We start from the raw sequence: 8,398 nt of genomic DNA, 5'->3' as shown, positions 1-8,398 counted from the left end.
AATGGTTATGACTTATCAACTTACATTTATAAATGATATATATAATATTATTTTATAGTAAACAACAATCAATATATATATATATTATACATATAGTATTAACGGTATAATTAATATAATATTACCGCACATGCGCACACACGCACGCACGCACGCACGCACGCACGCACTTCCCGTTATTTATGTTACAGTTATCAAATTCAAATTTTATCTAAACGGGACATAGAATGTTATAATACAACGCTCTCATTGCGGATGCGCACAGAGACCACTTTCACTTCGCGATAAATCAAGAAGGGAAAAAAACAAGAACTGAAATTCAAAATAACGACAACAGATTTCACGCCCACGGCCTTCAGCAATACAATCTCTGTCTGTGAATCAGCTATTCGTTGTGTAAACCTAACGTGTACCTAGCTCCACCCTTATTGAACCGCCCCGTTCACAAAGTCTATAGATCGCCTGTCGGGTGTATCTCCAGCAACCTTGGTGCGTCAGCGCGTTTAAATGCTGATGTAGTCGTTCATGCACATTGCTTGTGGTGGCTCACCTTGCGCCAGAGCTGGCTGTCAAACATAGTGAGGTTAGTACTTAGTAACTCCACGCTTCGTGCTGATGACATGCAAATCTCTTGATAGCAAAAGTGCGCGCGCCTTTTTCACCTTGATCCCGCCAAAGGTGAATTGTTAAAGACACGGGCATATTCGTCCCAGCTAGTCATGCATACATACTAAATGCACGCACTGTGAGTGTTGTCATTATACCTATACTTAAGCCCCTTTTCAGTCATTTAAGCCTATGGTTATTATATAAGGTAAGGTAGGTCAGGTAAGCAATAGGTGAGTTAACGACTAAGATGGATGGCGTGGTATGGTTCCAGTTTTATGTTATACCCCGCCAGAAACGAAGAGGACTAACTAATGGCAGCTGTTTTACCAAATGTTTAATGGTTTTTAGTTGTTTGCTGGTTGGTAATCTTTGTTATACAGTCATGGCGAGGTCGTAGTAAATGTCTAGAAGGCACGTACTGACATGTGATCTAATAACTAACTCATCACACGAACTCTATCTAAACAGTCGTAACGCGGAAATCCGTAACGCGAATCACGTTCTTCTATTGAATCATATCATATATAGGGGATGTGCTCCCACGGAAAATTCTGAGCTAAAAGATGTGCTAGGTAATTTATTATGAATGCAGGTAGACATGACCAAACGCATAAATTGGTTATTTATTGATATACCACAGTATCGGGGTAATATACTGGGGGTGGAAAGAGAGTTCAGAATTAGAATGACAGCTGGGAGAGAAAGAGAGAGAGCTAGCTAGAAGCCCCAATGCCGGTTGGATGGCTTTCTTTTGTTATAATTTGTTTATATTTTGGCATTACCTTTGATATAAACAGAATTATATAGATAAAAATAAAAGAATAATATAAATATATATATATATATATATGACCAAGAGCTAATAATACCTATTATTATCATTATTATTATTATTATTATTTTTATTTTATTTTTATTATTATTAGCTCTTGATATCACCCATATTGTACGCGTATGGGCACACATTTAACGAAGAAGAAAATTACAAAATTACGGGGTCCAAAAATATGTTGTTATTGGAACAAATAGTGAGGAGGCATAATACTTTCACGAAATGCGGAGGAGGGGGGAGTCCTGGCTGCATAAGGGAGATTTAGACAAGAATGTAAGAACAAGGCATCACAAACCCGTGTATATTCTTTACGAGACAGACCGACCCTTGCGGACTAGGTCATGAATGTAGTAGGCTTATAGTATGAGATGGAAATGTTCTTGTGGTTTACCACTAGTCGTGGGCGGACGCTAATGATGTGGCTCGGGTGGCAATGTTGCTATATCTATGTAGCGCTAATGAGCGCCTTAGCTAGACCCTACCTCTTCCACTGTCACGACCACAACCTACCATCACTCTTTTCCTTACACTATCTAGCCGCTAAAACGTACCACTATTACATCGCGAGCGTACGCACATGCGTGTATTTATGGTGTGAACAGAAAGTGAGGCGGTGAGAGTGTGGAGGAGAGGGTGTGTGTGTGCGTGTGTGCGTGTGTTCGTGTATGCGTACGTGGATAAGTGCTTGTCTGCATTCATGCGTGCGTGCGTGCGTGTGTGTTTCTGCGTGCGTGTAGTGAAAGAGAGAGCGTAGAGGAAGTAGGCAGATAATTATGTAATCATCGTCACACTCGCACGTTCGCACGTTCGCGTGTGCCTTTCAACTATAGCCATGCACCGTGCGCAGCTACGGTGCATGAGTAATCCACAAATATTCATACGTAAGTACCGGCATGAGTTGTTGATAATCCGTCCTTCACGCCCTCCTTATTTCCTCGTTTCATATCGCAGTGATTTCGTGTTTATGTACATGCACGGAGCGATCACCGGAGGTGACTAATCATCCGCAGTAGCGCGGTCATATTTATTCAGGCACCGCGGTTATAGGAGTCGCACTACCGTAACCGCACCGTGGTTGTTTGACCTCTCCACCGTGAAAACGCATAGACGCAACGAGGAGAACTTTGGTCGCCGACATATATTGGCAGAGATTTCGCGCCGGCGTGCCTCGTGAGATATATTTCGCATCGGGAACAGCGCGGTACTATTTTGAGATCATCTGAGGGATAGCTCAAATAAGCTCGCGCAATGACGCTGGGGGTCCGTGCGTCCGTCCGTGCGTCCGTCCGTGTGTCCGTCCGTTCGTCCAGTCGTCCGTTCGTGCGTCCGTGCGTCTATGTGTCCGTCCGTTCGTGCGTCCGTGTGTCCGTGTGTCCGTCCGTTCGTGCGTCCGTTTGTTCGTGCGTCCGTGTGTCCGTTCGTTCATCCGGTCGTGCGTCCGTGCGTCCGTCCGTTCGTCCGGTCGTGCGTCCGTGTGTCCGTGTGTGCGTCTGTTCGTGCGTGCGTCCGTTCGTGAATCTGTAAGTCCGTCCGTTTGTACGTTCGTCCGTTTATGCGTTCGTGCTTCCGTGCGTTCGTGTGTCCGTGCGTTCGTGGGGGCGTTAACAATATCGGCACACATCTAAACGACTTACTGCACGTACGTTGTTGATATTTGTTACGTAGGGGGGGCAGCCTGAGACAATGCCGAGAGATCAACGAGAAAATCTGGAAGTCATCGGAAAGGGAAATAATACATTATATTCCCCCTAACTTAATGTATAGGTCTAGCAATCAGAAAACGCAGAATTACGGCACAAATGTAAATGGGCTTGACCTACGCTCCGATATTGAAGTTTACGGAGTCATGGTTAGCAGATATGTATTACTTTGGAAAAATTTGAGATCACAGAGTCAACGTGCAGATTTCCTATCTCTTTTCTTCTATTTTTGGAAAATATGGGCTGACGGACCGAGTGGAAATTCGTTTTGTTTCAGTGCTAAACTACCATTATAATTACTTTATTGAAAGGGCGATGAAATGTATTTTCCACTAATGTCAGAATAATAGTTGTCCGGTGATATTTTGACCTTCAATTGGAGGGTGAAGCATTGATTTAGGTTAAGCATGTTACTTGTATGAGATTCATTGCGTACGTCATATTCTGTAAATATCATAGCACCATATCTTATATGATTATCTATCCTAGATCATATATCTATATTATATCAGCATATATCTTGTCTTTGCAGATTTGTTGCAGTCATTTGTTGCTGTTTTTGCACATTGCTGTTTAGTCACAGCTGCATGGGCAAGTGTTAGCTGTCGAGCGCCAGAAATACGCAAATTCGTAGCCCTGTTTTGCATCGTGTTCGGTGCCGAATTTTCTACTTTATTGTGCGTTTAAACTGAGTCTAAAAATTGCCAAATCTAAACATCACAAATTCAAAATAACGAAGGATAACTGCTATCGTATTTGTCTCTCGTACACTTGCACCGGCCAATGCCATCTCGCAGCATTTTCATTGTCGTAATTAAGTGCACAGAAATAAACAAACATGGCTATGTTTAATATCAAATATCATCCAACCCATTCTTACTCCCAATTGCCTACTCCAACATCACCCTCTTCTTCCACCACAGACCTCAGCTGAGCACTAGTTGTAGCACTGCGGCACTAGTTTAGTATAATATCGGCCTTATTATGAATATAAGTCCAATCGGTCGTTGAACGATCACGAAATGAGGTTGCGGCCATATTGCATATTGCGCCAGCGAGAGGGCTAGCAGATGTTTGCACATCACGGCTTGCTGATCTATTGTAACGTGGGCTATATGCTGGGTCGGCCTCTATGGTCATATATAGATGCAACTGTGTGCGCCAACGCTGCGAGTGAGTTTACAGACACGCTGTCATTATACTACGCGTCCCTAGCAGACGAAACCAGATCGAAGTGACGGAGCTGCAGCTAGTCAAAGCAACGGGGGTGATTGTCGCGCCAGTGTCGAAACATTGCGTAATTGCTCGATCGATCGCTTGATTGATTGGTCGATTAACTACTTACAACTAATTGCCGATTAAACACGCTATAAAACTGTCGCGGCGGCGACCGGCGATAGGGAAAATGGGAGAAGCGAGGGCGAGCAGAATCGAACAAACAAATCATCTCTCGCTAGCATCGGCAACAAACAAAGGCAGACGCTTGCGCTACCGTACAGCTGCGCGCGCGCCACCCTGCCTGGTAGTAGGTCCGCTGCTACTACATACGCACACGTGCGTGCGGCGGTTCACTCACCCTGGGCCGGGCTGTGCGCGCGCGTGCGCCACACGCGCGCTCTCACAGCGGGGTGCACAGCCCCAGATATCGACCGGTTCGTTGGTTCAGTGACACCAGCACACAGCCGCCGCTGCCGCCGCCGCCATCCAGGCAGGCGGTCGGCAGACGAATGGTCCTGCTGGGACAGCAGCGTCTCGAGGGCAGCGACCAGGAGGCAAGGTCGTTAGGCGAGAACCGGCCAACGGACGCGAGTGTCAATGGACAGAAAGAATGACGGGGGAGGGGGAGAGGGCCAGTGCCTGATAGAGACAAGAGGAAGAAACGCAGGTAAGAGGAGGGAGTGACGCAGAGGAGGCCGGGGCATCGCAAGGACGCGAGAGGATGGAAGGGGTCACAGGCGATAGGCGAGAGGTAGGCCCCCTAAACGGAAAGCAGATAAGAGGAAAGGATTGGGGAGGGAGAGGACGCAGGTGAGAGGCGCGGGAGATGTATTGAGGGTATGTTACGATTGCGGGTGGAGGGAGAGGGGCGAGCGCATAGGGAAAGGTCGCCGGCGAGCTGAGAGCCAGAGAGAGGGAGCGAGAGAGAGAGAGAGAGAGAGAGAGAGAGAGAGAGAGAAAAGAAGAGAAAGAAAGAGTGAGAGAGAGAAAGATGGAGAGAGAGACGGTGTGTGTGTGTGTGTGTGTTTGTGTGACAAAAAATACTAGAAGAATACAAGAAAGAACTAGACAGAGGGCCCTCACGGAGAGTGCATACCTCCGCCAGCATGTAACATGTATGTGTTACGAGCTGGCTCGCCGCTCGCTGCTGGCTGCTCTGGCTGACTCGCCTGCTGCTGACTCGCGCGTCGCTGGTGGCGGCTGCTGACTCACCGCTCGCTGGTGGTTGCTGCTGACTCACTCGCCTGCTGCTGACTCGCCGCTCGCTGACTCGACGTGCTATCAATCGCGCCGCCGCCTCGCTGACTCGACGCGCTATCGATCGCGCCGCCGCGACTGGACACACACACACACACACACACACACACACGCGCGCGCGCGCGCGCGCGCACAATACACACACACACACACACACACACACACACACACGAGACCGATTACATTACCTCCACTCCGTGGCGGAGGTAATGACAGAGAGAGCGAGCGTGCGAGAAGTACTGATAGAGCAAGAGCGAGAGAGGGAAAGCGAGAGCGCTAAAGAAAAAGAAACAAAGGTATAATTGTATATGCAATATAAGGAGACGGGAAATGGGGGAGAAGCAGCCGCCAAAGCGCGGGTTCCATTGACCGTATACGGTTCCCCAATGACCGCACCAAAAATAAACACCTGGTTCCGGCAAAACAAGCAAGGGACCTCATATAGCGTCAGTGCGAGCGCGTGCGTGTATAAAATAACGAAGGTCGCAGGACACGTGCCAGCACGTGGGTCTTATTTAAAGCGGGAGCAACAGCGAGAGAGAAGTGACAGACAGGCAGACAGCCAGACAGACAGAGAGCGGGGGGAATGAGAGGAAGATATATATATATATATATCCCCCTTCCTTTTATTCTCTCTCTCTCTCTCTCTCTCTCTCTCTCTCTCTCTCTCTCTCTCTCTCTCTCTCTCTCTCTATATAATTATATATATATATATATATACATATAGATATACATATACATATACATATACATATACATATACATATACATATACATATACATATATATGTATATGTATATGTATATGTATATGTATTGTATATGTATATGTATAGTATATGTATATGTATATTGTATATCATATGTATATATATATATATATTATATATATATATTATGTATACGTATATGTATACATATATATATATATATATATATAATAATATATATATTCTATATGATATAATCAATACAACATGAACAACACTAAATTTAATATCATTAAAAAACATGGCCGCAGCTTTGTCTACTTTATTCTCCCGCGTCTCCCCCGTGCGCCTGCGCACAAATTTAATTAATCACCATAATCCGATTCCTAACATGTCACGAGCATCCTCTTCCTGCACGTGCAGTCAGTCAATCTGCAACGGGCACATTGCCCCCTCGCCCGGTTAAATATATGCCATCGTCATCGTCTCTGTGTGGCACGCGCTCGCCGCTATTTCGTCGTTGCATGCGTCGTTGTTGCGTCACACTGTGTACATTACCGCGCCGACGGGGAGGGGAATATCCTGAAGCTGGGTCGTTGACATGGAGAAGTCGCGCCGCGGCTCGAACAAAGACGCGCGCCAGTCCCTCGCTCGTCTGTGGAATCGTACGCGTGCGCGTGCGCGGCGCGGTCGTGTGTCAGTCTGCGCTGCGCGTCCACTATGCTGCGCGAGCAGAGGAGATAGATGCAGGATTTACCCTTTGTTAGCGATGTTCGCTGACTGTCCCGCGCGCGTGATGGAGAGGAGAAAGAAAAGGCGCTGCTGGTTCAGGAGGGTTAACACATTACTCTCGCCGTGGATTTGAACACGACGGGGTTTAATTTGGCTACGGTTAGTGTGAGGATTAGAATTCATAAGGTTATAGGTAACCATATATACACCCTTATAAACCTTCACCCCGCGGGGAGCAATGCACTAACGTTTCTCTACGGTACGGTGATTAGAATGCATAGCCCTGCGCTGGGCAGACACTTGATTGACTTGACTGGAAGGCAGGCTTGGAACTCTCCGTGCTGGAAGACAGTGTAATTCTGTCCACGTATCTATATGTTATTTTCAGACTCACCCGGGCTCGGCCCACGGCAAGTAGGGTGAATCACGGATGCAGCCTGAGTGATCGACTCATCAATGCCACACACCCGGCTAACATCAGCCTCTACTCTACCGATCCTGTGACTTAGCTGAACTCGCTTGCAAAGGGCAAAAGGAAGCCCTAGCTTTTCCCGGTTATCAGCCACATGCGTATGCTCTAACAGGCAGATGGGTCTATTGGAGGGTGCTTTAGTAAAGTAGTCACTTGCGTCTATGGAGTACGCACGCGAAAGGCCATGACGCGCGGCATCGGCAACGAAGAATGGGCGTGCATGCGCGGATTGTAATGTTCGTATCCGTGACGTATTTTGAAATCCGTCGAGTGTAAACAACAAGGTCTCATATTCCTCGCCTCCTGCATGCGCGCCTTCCTAGATACAATAATGTAACCCAACAAGAGTAGGGTTATGTAGCAGATGTAACCCTACTCTTGTTGGGTTCGATTATTGTATCTAGCTCCTTCCTAATCATCATCCGTGGATGTGCGACGTCGAGACAGTAAACAGCAGCATGCCGACAATTGCGCAATCCATTGTGCCGCTCGTTCACCTTTCCGTGTTGTTGCAGTTGCATTATTAGGTGGTGCAGGCGCTCGTGCTTCCTAATCTTGCTATTATCGCGCAATTCCGCGCGCTTTCTACGCATGCAAGCACGCACGCACGCACGTACGCAGGTACGCACGTGCGCTCCCTCTCTTCTCTACCCTTCGAGATTCTTTTCTCCAATTTTTTCTATGCTACCTCTTTTGCTCTCACGCACACGCTGTACGCATGCACGCATACACACATTCTCTTCCCATCTCTCTGTTTCTCTTTTCACACACACTCTCTCCCTATCTCGCTCTCTCTCTCTCTCTCTCTCTCTCTCTCTCTCTCTCTCTCTCTCTCTCTTTCTCGCTCTCTCTCTTCCTTATCTATCTA

Source organism: Priapulus caudatus, unplaced genomic scaffold (assembly GCF_000485595.1).
Source record: "Priapulus caudatus unplaced genomic scaffold, Priapulus_caudatus-5.0.1 Scaffold201, whole genome shotgun sequence".
In the NCBI taxonomy this organism is placed as follows: domain Eukaryota; kingdom Metazoa; phylum Priapulida; class Priapulimorpha; order Priapulimorphida; family Priapulidae; genus Priapulus; species Priapulus caudatus.
This window is presented reverse-complemented; position numbering follows the sequence as displayed.